We start from the raw sequence: 18,414 nt of genomic DNA, 5'->3' as shown, positions 1-18,414 counted from the left end.
TAGTTCTGAGCTTTACCTTCTCTTTGGGTGGGACTGGCGTGGGCGCTCTTACATTTTTACTTAAAGTTTAGATGTAAAATTTGTGTTTGATCTGGTCTGGTCTGTCTGGTCAAAATTAGATTGAGGTAAACAAAATAGATTTGGACCTTTTAGCTCATAAACTTTGATTTTGCTTTGTCCTGAACCTGGTGTATGTAAACAATACAAATCTTCATAATAATATATACTAACTGAAGATTTGGATAGCCAGCAAGGAGTATGAAATAAAAGGGAGATACAACTGACGCGGCCCGCCCTACCTTATGATTATGCTTTGCAGACGGGTACTCCATTTGTATAAGAAATATTCAGAATAGGTTAATGTATATGCGGCATTTGTACATCAGACAAATATTTCTGATACAAATGGAGTACCGTCTGCAAACCATGTAAAAACATATGGTAGGGCGGTCCGCGTCAGTCGTATCTCCCTTCTATTTCATACTCCTTGATTTCCAGTTTAATACAAACCTAAAATGCAGTCTGAGGGTGTTATGAACGTTTTGCTATGAAAGTACACAATCTTAGTGGACAAGGAAACGAAGAAATCTAGGAGGTAGAGATGGGAATTGTTTTTACGAACAAACGAAATTTTTCGTGACCGATGGTGTTTGGAAAAAGGATCGTTCAGAGAAATAAAAAACGAACGAAGAAAACACAAAAACAAACTATTTTAAATCATCAACGATCGTTTGGATTTATGGATCAGTCTGCTGTAATTTCTAGATTTTTCATCCAAACAAATTTGACAACCGATCGGACTTAATTTTATTTATACGAATAAAACGTTTTTACAGTGTTCAAGTATTAAGTAAAAATTCATTTGCCAAATTTCACCAGACAATATATTTTAAGAGGTGTCCTTAGAAGAAACATCTTTTTACAAATATTTAATAACCCGGACGAAAACGTAACAACAATTTTCCGTTAACTAATTTGTTGTTTAAGGAACATATTTCTCGAAATAAATCAAGGAACTCTACATGAAACGTTTGGGAAAAATCAAACAGAAACTGATAACTGAATAAAATTCTTAAATTTCTTCTGACAATAGTTAATTTAATTTTCTCAACCTGTTCCTAAACAACGATTTAGTTTTAAGAACAAGTTTTGTTACGTTTTTCTTATTATTAAATTGTAAGTAAAGGACACCACTTTAATTTTAAGCCTATACTCAGTGATCATTACACCCTATAAACGTTTTATGGTTATTAAATGGATCCCAAACTTTCTTTCTGTTTTTAGTGCAATGTAACGCGACATTAGCTATAGGGATTTGTCATTTTCTGTTATGCGCAAATGCCCCGTAAAATTCCAAAACAGAGAGAGGGGGATTGAATTTTGTAGATCCAGAAAAATAAATCAAAAAAAATAAATTAGTATTTATTTAGGGTTAGGTTAGGTTAAGACACTTTCTGGGCTGAGCGCTGCGGCTAGGACAGGCTTGGGGCCAAGCGCTGTGGCCACATGTCTTAAATTTAAGACCCCACCAGCTGCCAGTCTCTACGCAGGCATCCCACAGATATTTGTTAACATAAATTCGAAATATAAGGAAGACGATTGTACCGACTCAAATGCCTCTGTTAATTCTCTAGATGTGTGTGTACACAGGATCCATTTCCGCAATGAAGCAAGCACACCACACATGTCAAATCCCCGCTCATCCCAGCTCCCGGTATTCAGTCAGCCGAAAACACCCGAGATGATCACAACTCAGTCTCAGAGAGCTTCCCTGGCTCCTACATGTTGTTAATATAGATACTTGAGCAGCAGCAGACGATGCTTACATCCAGCCCATCAAAATGTTCCAAGAGTTCTAAGCATTTGTGGCCGAACGGAAAGGAATTATCTGGACTGAATTTAGTTTCCTCCCCGGAGTTCCGACGGGCCTACTCACCCACTCTCCTCTACAAGAGGATAATCTCAACTCTAAAGAGTTTCCTAATGGAACCTGGAAGTTTGTTGGGGATTATATATCCTATGAAAGCCTGGAGAGAGCAGAAACCTGCTGTTACAGTTCTAGTTGATCTGCACTACCAACATGAAGTTCTACATAGCTCACTTAAGTTGCTACTGATTGCCAATTTATAGTTTCTTTATTAATTTCTAAACCAACCAATTTTAACCCCACTTGGGAAACTATTTCATAACCTATTGTTTTTAATAAATAAAGATTAGAAATACCTTTAGATCTCTTTTATTTTATCATATTGACTTTTAAAGTCAACAATATTATTTTTCCGGATCTACAAAATTCAATCCCCCTCTCCCTGTTTTGGAATTTTAAAGGGCATTTGCGCACAACAGAAAATGGCCAATGCCTTAGCTATAGCTCGTCTCTCCTTAGCCTAAACCCCAGTTCCTTACCACAAGATCACTGTAATCATACTTGACTACATAACATACAGGACTTTTATGATTCCATTTTCCCCTCGGCACTGCATATTCTATTCAAGGGGAGGCTTCTAAAAGATTTAATTTTTCTTAGAGGGGAGATCTCTAGATGGACATTCTTTCTCGGGATGGGAATCTCTAAAAGAATCCTCTTTTTTAAGAGGGAGATCTCTAGGGGATCCTTTTGTCTCGGGATAGGATCCTTATTTCTCAGGAGGGAGATCTTTAGATTATTCTTCTTTCTCAGGAGGGAACTCTCTTAAAGATCCTTCTTTCTCGGGTTGGAGATCTCTGGAGGATTCTTCTTTCTCAGAAGAGAGATCTCTAGATGATCCTTCTTTCTCAGTTGGGAGATATCTAGAAGATCTATCTTTCTCAGGGGGAGATCTCTAGAACATCCTTCTTTCTCAGGAGAGAGATCTCTAAATAATCCTTTTTTCTCAGGGAGGAGATCTCTAGAAAATCTTTCTTTCTCAGGAGTGAGATCTGTAAAAGATCCTTCTTTCCTGATTAAATTCTTAATATCTCTGGTAATTTTGATCCAGTACAAAAAAAGGCAGACTACATTTTCTTATAAAATTAGGCTGATGAATGAATTTTGAGATCAAAGACGACCTTTAACTCTCAACTGTTATGTTTCGTGGGACCCCTTTTTACTAAAACATAATAAAATTATCATGTTTGCAGGTTCTCCCTGTGTCTCAGCTTTATACATGGTTCTATGCTTTATACATGGTTCTATTGATCAAACAACTAAAATGTAATTACAGAATTATCATTAAGTTAAATTGAGTTTCAAAATTGAACCAGAGTTTCTTTTATGGGGGCAATCATATTATCTAATTAGTTAGGAGTTTTTATTTATGGTTTCCAGTTGGGATCTTACAGGGCAGCGAGGAACATTGGTTTATGTATCCATTATAATAATAATAAAAGTAGTTTATGCCCTAAATCAAATATCCCNATTAGTTGATTAGTTGATTAGTTGATTAGTTGATTAGTTGATTAGTTGATTAGTTATTTAGTTGATAAGTTGATTAGATGATTAGTTGATTAGTTGATTAGCTGATTAGTTGACTAGTTGATTAGTTATTTAGTTGATAAGTTGATTAGATGGTTAGTTGATTAGTTGATTAGTTGAATAGTTGATTAGTTGATTAGTTGATTAGTTGACTAGTTGATTCGTTAATTAATTGATTGGTTGATTAGTTGATAAATTGATTAATTGATTAGTTGATAAGTTGATTAATTGATTAATTGATGAGTTGATGAGTTGATGAGTTGATGAGTTGATTAGTTGATTAGTTGATTAGTTGATTAGTTGATTAGTTGATTAATTGATTAGTTGACTAGTTGATTCGTTAATTAATTGATTGGTTGATTAGTTGATTAATTGAGTAGTTGATTAATTGATTAGTTGATTAGTTGATTAGTTAATTAGTTAATTAGTTTATTAGTTTATTAGTTTATTAGTTTATTAGTTTATTAGTTGATTAGTTGATTAGTTGATTAGTTGATTAGTTGATTAGTTGATTAGTTGGTTAGTTGATTAGTTGATTAGTTGATTACTTGATTACTTGATTAGTTGATTAGTTGATTAGTTGATTAGTTGATTAGTTGATTAGTTGATTAGTTGATTAGTTGATTAGTTGATTAGTTGATTAGTTGACTAGTTGATTCGTTAATTAATTGATTGGTTGATTAGTTGTTTAATTGATTAATTGATTAGTTGATAAGTTGATTAATTGATTAATTGATTAGTTGATGAGTTGATTAGTTAATTAGTTGATTAGTTGATTAGTTGATTAGTTGATTAGTTGATTTGTTGATTTGTTGATTTGTTGATTTGTTGATTTGTTGATTTGTTGATTTGTTGATTTGTTGATTTGTTGATTTGTTGATTAGCTGATTAGTTGATAAGTTAAAGTTGATTAGAAGATTAGCTGATTAGGCTCCAATTAACTTGGACACAAAGTTGCAAATAATCAGATAAACAGATTTAATTCAAACCTACAATAAATACAGTGTTAAAAAAATAAATATTGGCGTATAATATAGTTACAAATGTTTAATTAGATAATTTACTATTTCGGTGTGTCTGGGTAATTGAGGAGTGATTAGGGATCAGAGGATTTGATGGATCAGTTTAAAACATTTAAAAAATACTTCTGAAAATAAAAAACCCGGTTGTTTAAGTGGAATTGCAATGAACTGCAAAATTATTCACTAGTCAAAGGTTTCACTGTTCAATGTTTTCCTATGTCAGAGTACAAAGGTAATGCCAGAATATTCTTGGTTTAGATTTCTTCGAGATGAGGGGGGTGGTAAAGACACCATTGCGTGGGATAGGATTGAAAGGTAGATTTATGGGTAACAGTATATATAAATCATAATTTTTCCAAGATTTGTTTTATTTAATTTGGCGCATTTCTATAACATAAAAATTGATTTGTGATTAAATCATGTTTAAATCATGTTTAACTCATGTTAGGCTTTCAAAAGGCAATGCATGCCCCCCCCCCCCGAGTTGAAAAAAAAGTTTTAGGTTAAATTTGGGGGACCTTATTGATTACGACAAAATTTTATCATAAAAAGATTAAGAATGCAACTAAGTAATTTTTTTCTTGTTTCCCGGTTCTAAGTTTTATTTGATCTCATTGATTTGTACTGTTAATTTTCCCGCCTGCAGGAATATTTTATTACGAGCCAGGAATATTTTAGTACAAATGCAGATCATTAGTGCAATTGATTTGGAATACTAAAAATATTTGTTCAAGCGCACTAATTTTTTTTCTGTAAATATTAGTGCAATTGAACGTTAGTGCAAATGATCATGTCAAAAAAAATTAGTTCGATTAAACCTTTTTTTGTTCATTTGCACTAAAATATGTTAACATTTGTACTATAGTAATATTTTATGAGCAAATGGTAAAATTTTAGATTTTATAGTTCGATTGAACATTTTTTGTTCATTTGCACTAAATATGTTCATTTAGTACTAACATTGATTTTACCGGAAATTTTAGATTTAAATCAATCGAACATTTTTTGTTCATTCCCATGCTACAAGTTCACTGGAACTAATTAATTAAATGAACCGAATTCCGCTAGAATTAAAAAAATAGTTCTCCACGTGCTCATAAAACCTTCCACATGGTTTTTAGTTTGATTGAACAATTAGCTGTTCAGTCGCACTAAACGTTAGTCCGAATGAACGTTAGTGCGAATGTACGTTAGTCCGATCAAATTAGTGCAAACGATACGACACCAATTCTTATGTGATAGATAATTTCTCCGTACACTTGACGACCAGTTATCAATATACGTCAAGTTGTCGACCAATGTAGTTTATAGAAGGAACGGCTCTGGAAAAGGCTAAAGCTCTATACTAACTATTGACTTATTTGTGAATTATGGATAAAAACGCGCACAATACTGCATAGAGATTAAAGGAAACTATTCCCTTATTTATATAGCATAGAGTAATAAAACGAAGAGGTAAAGCTTAGCTCAGATGTACACAACCATGACCTCCCTATTAATTAGTTATTAAAAAATGTAAAAAATATTTTTTGGTTAAAACAATACAAATAAACAATAAAAATACGTGTGACACATGTTTCTACACCCATTTTTTTTCAAGGGCTTTTCAAAAACATAGTTAATTCAGATCTGTAGCTTTAGTCATAAGAAAGTTATGGCCGCTACTTAAGATTTTTTTACATACTCCGGTTTTTTATCGCCCTGTACCCTACCTTATGCATAAAAAAAAGTTACAAAAAATCCTTTACATTTCTTGTTATGAAAAGTCAAAAAACCTAGAAAAACGACAACATTTTCCATCGTAAATTGATCAGATAAAGGTTTCAATTGGGTACTGTCGTGAATCAGGCATTGCGATCTTTGCAAAGCGGGTCATTTAAAATTACGCGTACACTCCCTTTATCTATAAGGAATAGGGAACAAACAGATCAATATGACAGGCCACTATAATAAAACTAAGGGATATCTCACCTTTTTTAACATAAATCTCCAAATTTTGAAATTTTTAACACATATAAGCCAATCTCCTTGTTTTACGTGCTCTGGGGCAGTTTCATCAATTCTTGCTCTCAAAATTTGCGAGAAAACAAAGCGCCGTTAACGAAACAGTGGTTTTTGAATTAACGGAAGAGTCCGTTAACGAATGGCAAAACCCGGAGATTTTTAAATCATCAAACGGAAATAGTAGTTATTGAAGAACAAATTAATGGTAAACTAAAACGTTTTTAATGTTTTTAAACACCGTGATCTGTTGATCCCCCGGCCGCCTATATATAAAATTAAATTCAATGCGTTTTTAATGCGCTTTGATGTTTTTGTGGTTAACGCCGTTAATAATATTAATATTATTAACGAACGGTAGCTTTTAGAAATAACGGAAAAATTTTTTTTAGCTGTAAAACAGCTTCCTGGAAAAATTTCGTTACCGACCGGTTTACATTCACGAGTCACCATTAAAGAATGGGTTGAAAAGGTCCTAACGTGCACCAGCGCTATATAAATTAAAACACGGATTTCTTCAACATTTTTCTTAAATGGCGCTATAGCTGTCAATTGCAACATGGTCAGTTAAACAACGGAATATTTTAAATATTAATATTCAATAATGATAATTTTTTAAAATCTCACGAACACAAAATAATGCAATAATACAAATACTAAATAAATATATTTGGTTGACAAATTTGAAACTCACGGTGATAATTTCTGATTTACAATTTGATTTTGCAATTAATTTATTTAATCTGCAGTCCAGGAGTTCATTTGAAATTTCCTGTGGGGAAAATCGCCAATTTTAAATACAATTCTCCCCCCCCCCCTTCAATACACTCTTTCTTAAGAATGGTTTAATATTCCCCTAAAGGAAACCCTGGGCCTTTGTTAAAATTTAGTTTCCCGCTAGGTGCATTGATAACTTTATTCAAGTATCAACAGTGAGCTTCTGATTGCAGTCACCTCAGCAGGCAGGTTTCAATATTTTATATCCCTCTCTAGTCATTTAACATTATTTTTTTTATTCATTATTTTTCAACCCACATTTTTTATCCCAACTGAATACTTTTGCTCGCTTCTACGCTTCTACAAATTTACAAAAAAGGTTCTATTAAACATAAAATTCAAGCTAAAATCACTAGGTTTGAAACTATAAATTACAAAAGTTGTCTACGCTCTGCTCTGCTCACTACGTGATCCTGGGTCCCATACCAAAATAACCCTCTTACCACCACCCTTGGGAAATTCTTGGCTACGGGCCTGCCTGGGATATTATATTGGCTTGGAAAAAATCTCGACATCACTCTATTAGTTTTAATCCCACAACATTGCATTCATTGTTGTTTTAATACTGAACTGATATCAGAACTTTTTTGTGGATTTCGTTAACCTTGACAGCTTGATCTCAAAATTCATTGTGGGCACTTTTAAATTTGAGAATTAATGCTGGATTCCGCAATTTAAGTTATCCCTGCAGGGTATGCCCACCACGGGATAATAAGAATGATTAAGCTTATCCGTAGATCTGCATAAGAAGGAGATCAATTCTTGATTCCGAGATTGCAAAACACAAAGTTTTTAAACAGCTGGATAATTTTGAAAGAACGGATTAAGTGTCGAAATCCGAGCAGGCGACAAACTCGGCTCTTAATGGAAATCTATGAGTAATAGCATTTGACCAGAGCTGGGAACTCATGTATTGTGGATATATATATATATATATCAATCCTTGACCTCAATCTTTTGTTAATCTGCAGATTAATTAAATCTTAATTCAATATCCTGTGAACAGTGTCGTCTCTGGAAAACGAACAGAAAAATTGTGAATATCCAAAATCAAGAACTTAAGCAGATTCTGAGTAAAATTCCATATTGCACACAGTGAATATCGAGATCAAGGGATCTGGATTATGGGTATCTAATACAAAAAATCCCAGCTCATGGCGTTTTTATTCTGTCTCCAAAGCCTTCACTTGATATGTGGTTGTTAAATTATTTTTCAATTTGAAGTGTGCCCCGTTAGAGAATAGAGGGATGGAATTTAAACGTTTTCATTATTTTTATTAAAAAAAACAATATTTTCATTTGTTAACAACCAGAAAAAAAAAGAAAAAACGAAACGGTCGTTTGAAAAAAAATCGTTTTTAAAAATACAAAAAAAAGTTGTTTTTTAGTTTTATTCGGTCGTTTAGTTAACGAAGGTCGATTTAACGACTGTTAACGACGACCCTTCATAATAGTAACCTGACATTCGTTAACGACAGCCTTAGTTAACGATCTGTCTTTATAGAATAAATTATATTTATACTGACCATGTTGTTGACAGAAATTATCAATCGAATCCAATAACAAATCAAAGTAGACTTCCATACTTCAAGTCAAAAATGAAGCCTTGGCCTAAAATTATTATGATTCGACTTATTATTAGCTCTAAGCACTTTTGGGAAGCTGATTTTCAAAATTAAGCCATTTTGCTTTTACCTAATTTTGAGAACCTTATTGAGACAAAATTCATATTTTGGCCCGAAAACCCTTTAAAATTAAATGTTAAAATCTTCTATTTATCAANGACTTGACATCCACAATAATCAAAGATTGTAAACCCATTCTTGTGGTTTCATAGACTTGACATCCACAATAATCAAAGATTGTAAACCCATTCTTGTGGTTTCATAGACTTGACATCCACAATAATCAAAGATTGTAAACCCATTCTTGTGGTTTCATAGACTTGACATCCACAATAATCAAAGATTGTAAACCCATTCTTGTGGTTTCATAGACTTGACATCCACAATAATCAAAGATTGTAAACCCATTCTTGTGGTTTCATAGACTTGACATCCACAATAATCAAAGATTGTAAACCCATTCTTGTGGTTTCATAGACTTGACATCCACAATAATCAAAGATTGTAAACCCATTCTTGTGGTTTCATAGACTTGACATCCACAATAATCAAAGATTGTAAACCCATTCTTGTGGTTTCATAGACTTGACATCCACAATAATCAAAGATTGTAAACCCATTCTTGTGGTTTCATAGACTTGACATCCACAATAATCAAAGATTGTAAACCTATTTTTGTTGTTTCTACATTTTTTTTACATATATTTACATCAGAAAAAAAATGACGTAAACATGTTTTTTTTTCTTTAAAATGTTAGAAAAAGATGGAGACCAAGCCTCAGAAAAGACAAAAACCAGGTTCAATCAACAAAAACAGTCTATTAATTTATGATACAGTGAGAACCAGAAACCTGTGGAATAGAAAAACGGCATTAATGCAAGTGTATTTGATGATGTTGTTACAAAGCAATGTACAAGTAACTTCCTACATCCCTTATTATGTTAAATTGGTCTTATTACACTTAACACAATGATTGGGTTCATTTCTATTACTATTTAAAGTCATAACATTTACAGTCGTCTTCCTATTCCAGAGTTTTCCGGTTTTCACTGTATATTTGAAAAAATTATGGAATGAACAACTGCAGCGCTTCATAAATATTCATTTTTATTGTTAAACTGTAAGCTTTCTAGTTAAGAGAAAAACATTTCCTATACCCCTCACACAAATTGTAATCCCGAAAATCCTTTATATTTTGTTATAATTAAAGTGTAAGAAGAGCTTCATTACTAAGGTGAAAACAAATGTCGTCTTACAAAATATGAATTTATTGATTGATTGATTTAGTCCGTGGAAAAGCAAAAGATAGGTAAGACAACTTTATTCTTTAGAAAAATATAGTTATAAAGAAAGTAAAAGATTTGAAAATTGTTAAAAAGTTATGGATGGATATGAAATTCAGTGGGATGATAGTTCTCTACCTGTGTGCTCAGTTAGCTGTACTGCAGTACACTTAAAACAGTTTACTAATATTGATATACTATAGGTTAGGCCAGAATCAACTTATAATAAACAAATATGCAGTACGCTCTCAGTATAGTTTCTGGCCTATACAGTTAGTAAAGGATTAGCGTACATCAACACTCTATACGCTATAACCTCGTTGGAAAAATGTAATTTGTATATAAATAAAATAAAATTAAAATTTTTAAAAAATACAAATAAACCCAAATATCTTCAGTGAGAACTTGAGAAACAGAAATCCAAGGAAAAGGAAGACGACTTTTAGACACAAGGTTTAAATTCAAATAGTCCAATTACATTAGAATATGAATTTACAATTTACAAATTATTTTTGCCGACTCAAAAAAACATGGGTGATACATATGCAATATGCATTTACAATTTACAATTTACAAATTATTTTTGCCGACTCAAAAATAAATATTGATGATACTTAGGCATTTACAATTTACAATTTACAAAACATAAAAATAATCGCAGTTTACACTAATGCATTTACAATTATCTGTTAATAATTTACAAAATATACATGTTTATTTTTCAATCTATTCACGTATGAAATATAAATTTACTAAAAGATTGTAAATTTACAAATGACAAAGGAACATTTAACACATGTACACTGGTCTCATATCGTGCCTGGTATCTCCAATTAACATCAAACACAGAAACAACACACTAATGATTTCATTTAATAAGTGTTTTCTAAACTATTAGTCTGTTTGCGTTTTGTATCTTATTCGCTTAAATATTGATTTAATGTCGTCTTCCTATTCCACAGCTTTTTGGTTCTCACGCCATAAATATATAAAATTATCAGATTACAGCTTTCTCAGTAGGTATCACTATACTAAATCAAAGAATTATTTGAAAAGACGACATCGAATTCGTCACTGAATTCCCATGTTTTTTGGGACACCCTGTAGTATTGGGGAGAAATTTATTTAGGATTCATTTAAGACAAATAAACGTTTTATTGATATATAATTTCTGAGTTTGAGCGCAAAGTCGATGTTAAAAATCATCCATTTGAGGGTTTACGTTTTTTTAAATTATTAAATAGTGACGAAAAAAATGTAAAAAAATTATTCAGTAAACTAATTAGATGTTTAGGAATATATTTCTCAATCGAAATTTTCTCAATGAATCAATGTTATAAACAATTATTTCTTTTTCATCATTATATTGAATTTCTTAGTCTTTATGAATTTTTTCGCAGATTTCTTCATATTCTTTAAATGTCATCTTTTCAGTAAAAATTTCCGGAAATCTTCAGGAAAATGATTGTGAATATTGAGATATTACAGAAACCAATAACGGAATAAGATTACTTTTTTTCGATGATAATACAGTTGAACCCTAAATATAGAATACATCAGAAGAATTTATTAAATGTCGTTTTCTAAATCTCCCGATAATGGAATTCCGCAAATATTTAGTTTTTTTTATTAAATATCTACAGGGTGTCCCAATAAACATGGAAATTCAGTGACGAATTCGATATCGTCTTTTTAAATAATTCTTTGATTACGTATAGTGATACCTACTGAGAAAGCTGTAATCAGTAAGAGTTTCGTCTGCTATGTTCACATTTTGTTTGTTTATGTTTTGACTGCATACGGTTGTACTTAGTAAAACAAGAAAATTACAGTATACAAATATAAGTAAACTTATCCGTCTTTACTGTTCATATTGCAGAGACATTATAGACACATCTTTACAGTCTTTTACCCTTTTCATAAAATAAATTCTAGCAGACATAATAATATTATGGCTTTTGAAATTAGGTATTACAATGCTAATTCATAACAAAGACGATATCGAATTTGTCACTGAATTCCCATGTTTTTGGGGACACCCTGTATATGGAGCTCTTTAAAGATGTCCCCACAGTTGCCGCATATTTCATGGTTTTTTTTTATTTTTACAAAAAAGAGACAAAAAGTTCACATTATATATCCCTTTGTTAAGCTTCGAGCAGCTTCCTTTATAGAATGACAACTTGAGAAAATATACGAAAGAGCTTAGTACATTAAGTACAATTACTGAGATTTAGGAATACCAAGGAGAATTGAATAGAAGGAGGTTTCCGTACACTTTACTGTGACGTTTTTAGACTGCTGAAGAACTAGTTTTTGCGTAACAACAATAATAAAGATTGTTAACAATAACACAAATGATAAACAAACATCTGGCATTTCTGGCGTTAGATGAAGATTCACCGTATATTAACTCATATTTGTTTACATTAGATCGGCTGTCTTAGTTATTGTTGTTACGCAAAAACTAGTTCTTCAGCAGTCCAAAAACGTCACAGCAAAGTGTATGGAAACCGTATCGCCCCCTCCTTCTATTCAATTCTCCTGTAGGAATACTATGCTTCTAGCTATAAAATTCTCAGCGGCAAAACCCATTAAAAAGTGTTCAAGGCGACATTTCATAAATTCTTCCGATGTATTCTATATTTAGGGTTTAACTGCAGTAGTTAATTTTTATTTTCTCAACCTGTTCTAAAACAACTAATTTGTTTACTGTAGAATTTTTTTTACACTTTTCGTCGTCTTCATTAATTATTTTTTTTAAAATTGATTCTCAAAATCATCCCTCAAAAATGAGCAATCTAAAAGTATTTTAAAGATTTAGTTTGCACTCTTGTTTAACAAATATGCACCGTAAAAACGTCTCATAGGTCTCAAATGATTCCTAAAATAATTCTCCACAATAACGCATTCTCAATTCAACTACCTTAAATTGACAGTCACCCCCTTTAATAAAAAAAAAATATCTATTTATAATTTATCCAATACTTTTTACAGTTAATCCAAAACTGACAACACATATTTATCATTTATCTATACTAGGCTTTTAGGGTGCCCATTTTCTTTTTCAACTTTTTATTGTGGCTCTATTTGTGAGCAACTTCTTTTTGTACAATATGAAACAAAACAAAAAATTTAGCAGATTTAATAATATTTTTTCGTGGATTTTCAATATTTTATTAAATAAATTTTAGTTTTTTTGAAATTCTGAGGATCCATTAACCTTTCCAGGGGTCAAGTGAGTTGCCTGAAAAAAAGTTTTTAAGGTACCGTTGTGAATCGGACATTGCCATCTTTGAATGAAGGGTCACATGAAACTACGACTACAATCCCTTTAAGAATAAAAAGTCTAAAATCTTCCAATGTACGGGTTACCAGTTTATTTAAAGAAAAAGGTTAATTGCCACCACGGTAAGTTGTTCTAAATAGTTGAAAGAGGGAATTTAGTATTGTATAATCAATATTCAATAATAACCAAGGGGAATGTAGGTATTAAATGTGTTAACAGGAGCAAATAGTCTCAGTTACATTGGTCTCACAAACCCACCTCTAGGGGGTCATTCATGACTTATTAGAACTCTAGGTGGTCATTCATGTTTTACAAGGGCTCTAGGTGGTCATTCATGTCTTATTAGGCCTCTAGGTGGTCATTCATGTCTTATTAGAACTCTAGGTGGTCATTAATGTCTTATTAGAACTCTAGGTGGTTATTTATGTCTTATTAGAACTCTAGGTGGTCATTTATGTCTTATTAGACCTCCAGGTGGTTATTCATGTGTTATTAGGTCCTTAATGCGAAGTTCCGAATACTGGGTCCTGTAGTTCCGGATCCTGAGTCCAGAGCGTGCAGTTTCAGAAAACAGGTCCTAAATGTGAACTTCCGTATCCGTGAAGTTCTGGGTCCTGGGTCCTGAAAGAGTTTATGAGGGATTATTTGTTTCTTGTTTTTATTGTTCCCAGAGTCAGGCAATATCTTTAGTGTTTCCTTCAATATTCAGTTCAGTTCAGAGCACACAGATATTCACACTATTCAATATTCAGTTCAGTTCAGAGCACACAGATATTCACACTATTCAATATTCAGTTCAGTTCAGAGAACACAGATATTCACACTATTCAATATTCAGTTCAGCTCAGAGAACACAGATATTCACACTATTCAATATTCAGTTCAGTTCAGAGCACACAAATATTCACAGTATTCAATATTCAGTTCAGCTTCGAGCACACAGATATTCACACTTTTTAATATTCAGTTCAGTTCAGAGCACACAAATATTCAGTATTCAATATTCAGTTCAACTCAGAGCACACAGATATTCACACTATTCAATATTTAGTTCAGTTCAGAGCACACAAATATTCACACTATTCAATATTCAGTTCAGTTCAGAGCACACAGATATTCACACTATTCAAAATTCAGTTCAGCTCAGTTTGGAGAGCAGAAATATTCACACTATTCAATATTCAGTTCAGTTCAGAGAATAAAGATATTCACACTATTCAATATTTAGTTCAGTTCAGAGCACACAGATATTCACACTATTCAATATTCAGTTCAGTTCAGAGAATAAAGAAATTCACACTATTCAATATTCAGTTTAGTTCAGAGCACACAGATATTCACACTATTCAATGTTCAGTTCAATTCGGGGCATACAGATATTTACAGCATTCAATATTCAGTTCAGTTCAGAGAATAAAGATATTCACACTATTCAATATTCAGTTTAGTTCAGAGCACACAGATATTCACACTATTCAATGTTCAGTTTAATTCAGGGCAGACAGATATTTACACTATTTAATATTCAGTTCAGTTCAGAGCACACAGATATTCATACTATTCAATATTCAGTTCAGTTCAGAGCACACACATATTCACGCTATTTAATATTCAGTTCAGTTCAGAGAGCACAGATATTCACACTATTCAATATTCAGTTCAGTTCAGAGCACACAGATATTTACACTATTCAATATTCAGTTTAGCTCAGAGAACACAGATATTCTCACTATTCAATATTCAGTTCATTTCATAGCACACAGATATTCACACTATTCAATATTCAGTTCAGTTCAGAGCACACAGATATTCACACTATTCAATATTCAGTTCAGTTCAGAGAATAAAGATATTCACACTATTCAATATTCAGTTTTGTTCCTAGCACACAGATATTCACACTATTCAATATTCAGTTCAGTTCAGAGAACACAGATATTCACACTATTCAATATTCAGTTCAATTCAGGGCACACAGATATTCACACTATTCAATATTCAGTTCAGTTCAGAGAACACAGATATTCACACTATTCAATATTCAGTTCAGAGAACACAGATATTCACACTATTCAATATTCAGTTCAGTTCAGAGCACACAGATATTCACACTATTCAATATTCAGTTCAGTTCAGAGAACACAGATATTCACACTATTCAATATTCAGTTTAATTCAGGGCATACAGATATTTACACTATTAAATATTCAGTTCAGTTCGGAGCATACAGATATTCCAAAAATTTATAAGTATTCGTACAATTTTCATAAATCTTTCTAGATTTTCCTAAATTTCCTGGAAATTTCTAAATGGTACAAAATATTCTTAAATATTCCTCATTTATCCATAGTATTTCTAAATATTACTATTCTTACATATTTTTTAAATATTTCTATACCTTTCAAACTTTTCATGTATTTCCTATTTTTTAAGTATGGACCTTAAATTACTTTAAATTCTTTCTAATGTTGTTAACTTCTTTAGCGTAAAATGGACTCTGATGATTATGATGAGTAAGTATGATTAGAATGCAAAAGAAAACTTTTTAATGTAAATAGTTGGTAAAATATTTTAAAAAATCTCTACGGCTGCACTCTATTGTTAACACCTAAAAGTCGTCTCCCGATTATTATGCCTACAGAAATCAATAATCTTGTATTGTAAATCTCGGGATCAAACATTGATCTCCATCTTGTTCGTACGTGCCAAGGTTGTTAACTGAGGTATGAAAAATGTCGTCTCCTAAGCAATGGACAGAAAAATCCATAAAATAACGTCACAAGTATCAGGCTCCTTACCTGCTTTTCCAAAATCGGTGACGTCATATACGGATTTCACTTTCCATCACTTAGGAGAAGACATTTTTCATACATTGAAGCGCTTCGATAGTGAGAACCTTGTCTTGTTCATACCTACGGATTAAGTTATTTTCTTTTGCATATCCCGTGGTGGTTATACCCAAGAGGGATAAGTAAAATTGAGAAATGAAGCAGTTTTCGATCAAATTTTAAAATTGTTACTATGGATGTGGATTAAGCGTTAAGTTTTGCGCTATTTTACACAAAAGTGTTGAGCTCCAGTCAAGGAAAATGTTTAGAAACGATTTTTCATAAAATTAAGTTTTGCGCTATTTTACACAAAAGTTTTGAGCTCCAGTCAAGGAAAATGTTTAGAAACGATTTTTCATAAAATAAATAAACAATAACGAAACACAGTGGTCAGCGTTTATATCAATACAACGAAGACGACCTTTCTTTTAAGTTTTGATTTTTGACAAGCCTTATTCAAATTAAAAGTTTACAAGTAAACAAAATTAAGCTGTTAAATGACAGGTTCTCTTTGTTTCCATGTTTATGTGTATCCTTGCTAGGTAGAAATTAAAAATAGAATTGAACTTCGTCTTCATTGTATTGATCTATACAATATTTAGCGATGAATTGGATGAGAAGGAGTTGGATATTAAGCTTGATATCACCAAGAAAAGCAGAAAAATAAATCGCCCAACATGCTTCGCAGATCAAACAGGTGTTTTTTAAGAAAATATTTTTAATTTAAATTAATTATAAAAAATCACCTCCAGGCCGAATTAAAAAATCTTGTCGGATGAAGGGATCCGAGCTCAATTTAGTTTTTGAAACACACCCTTCAAGGCTGATGTCTGGTCAAATGAGAAGCTCCATTCTTTATTTTAAGCTTAGGGCCGGATAAGAATATCTGAGAAATAATTTAATAAATTGAAGATAGGTCACTGAATTACCTACCACTGGTTCAAATCCCAAATCAACTACTCAAATTTAAAGATTTATGAGGTCCATGCTCTATTCTAAATTTGTAAACAGTCCAATTCAGGTCGTATAATCAAGCATATTTGGCCGGATAAAAATATTTGAGAACAATCCCTTGAGGCCGGATAATAAAGGATATCTGAGCCCGCGATTTAAAAGCTTCGGCTCGGGTCGTAATTCCTTAAACCCAGCTTTAAGACCCAATCTTAGACTCAACTCTGACGACCGCTTGTGTCAAGCTGCAAGATCTTAGGCTTGACTTGCAGAGTTTGGCCCAATGAAAATAAAACCGACCTTGGTTGGTTTTAGTGGAAAATAAGGCTCAATGTTGAGTCTTATTCTCATCAAAACCCGGAATGCGCCAATTCCAACTATGAAAATCCGCCTATTACAATATTAAATCTGTTTTATGAACTCGACTCTGTGGAAAATTAGATGCAACTTAAAACCGAAAGCCCAAGCCGTAAATAAGGCCCAACAACAGCTTAGACCTGAGTCGTATTTTCTTGATTTTTTTAAACGCCTGCCCTGGTCAAATGAGAAGCTCCATTTTTATTTTAAATTTGTAAATTGTCCAATTAATTCCGGATAAGAATATCTGGGACAGAATTTGATATCTTGAAAAGAATTTAATTAATTAGAGAGAGGTCGCTGAACCTATATCGTCTGTTCAAATCCTGAATCATCTATTCAAAGATAAAGATTCATGAGGATTTGATACGGTCTATGCTCTATTTCAAATTTGTAAACAGTCTCATTAAGGTCGGNAATATGTAACAAAAGTTCTACAGTAAACTAATTAGATGTTTAGAAACGTAGTTCTCAATAGAAATTTGCCCATAAATCAATGTTACAATCAATCATGTCTTTGTCATCATTATATTGAATTTCTTATTCTTTTTTAATTTTTACGCAGATTTCTTCTTCAAATGTCGCCTTTAAATAAAAATTCAAGAAAATCTACGGAAAATGTTTATGAAAAAAGGCGACATTTCAGAAACAATTAACTGTATAAGATTACTTATTTTGATGATAAGAGTCAATTTTTATTTTCTCCAGCTGTCCCTAAACAACTAATAAGTTTACTGTAGAATTTTTGTTACATTTTTCGCGGTGGTCATTGAATAGTTTTTAAAAACATGATTCTCAAAATCATCCCTCCAAAATGAACAATCA

The 18,414-nt window shown here is 32.2% G+C and overlaps 1 long non-coding RNA gene across 1 annotated transcript; it reads left to right on the top strand.

Moving 5' to 3' along the window:
• The first annotated feature begins 9,635 nt into the window (after positions 1-9,635).
• On the top strand, positions 9,636-16,974 carry LOC111715772 (uncharacterized). Its single transcript, XR_002768313.1, has 3 exons — positions 9,636-9,677; positions 10,168-10,189; positions 16,884-16,974. It is a non-coding gene; the product is annotated as an uncharacterized LOC111715772 (long non-coding RNA).
• Positions 16,975-18,414: the final 1,440 nt, after the last annotated feature.

The sequence above is a fragment of the Eurytemora carolleeae genome, unplaced genomic scaffold, assembly GCF_000591075.1.
Source record: "Eurytemora carolleeae unplaced genomic scaffold, Eaff_2.0 scaffold1220, whole genome shotgun sequence".
Taxonomy (NCBI): Eukaryota; Metazoa; Arthropoda; class Copepoda; order Calanoida; family Temoridae; genus Eurytemora; species Eurytemora carolleeae.
This window is presented reverse-complemented; position numbering and strand designations above follow the sequence as displayed.